The sequence below is a fragment of the Cynoglossus semilaevis genome, chromosome 3, assembly GCF_000523025.1.
Source record: "Cynoglossus semilaevis isolate Cse_v1.0 chromosome 3, Cse_v1.0, whole genome shotgun sequence".
Classification (NCBI taxonomy): Eukaryota; Metazoa; Chordata; class Actinopteri; order Pleuronectiformes; family Cynoglossidae; genus Cynoglossus; species Cynoglossus semilaevis.
Window position 1 is genome coordinate 2,692,207 of NC_024309.1, and position 385 is coordinate 2,692,591.

The following is a 385-nucleotide window of genomic DNA, read 5'->3' on the forward strand; positions in this document are numbered from 1 at the left end:
GAAGGAGCGGCACGTGAAACCAAGGGAAAAAAATTACATTTGAGCCAAGTGTTTGAATGGATGTGCAAATAAAAGGGAACGGAAAAAAAATATAGCACATCCACCAGGGTACACAGTGTGAGAGAAATGAAAAACAAATGCAGTAGGTAGGCTGTGAAAGAGAAGCAATGGGGGGACTAATGAAGGTCATCAGCAGCCATATTGGGGCTACCCTGGATAGAAATTTAGGTAAAGGGCTCGGAAAGGCTCCAGCGAATCTGATGAATATGATTATAGGTGTGCGAATGTGTGACACTAATGAATTCAGGGTGCAGAATAGAAAAAGGGATAGCGGTCTCTGAAGAGTGTTGAATTTCAAACACCAAATGGTCACTGCTGTGCCAGC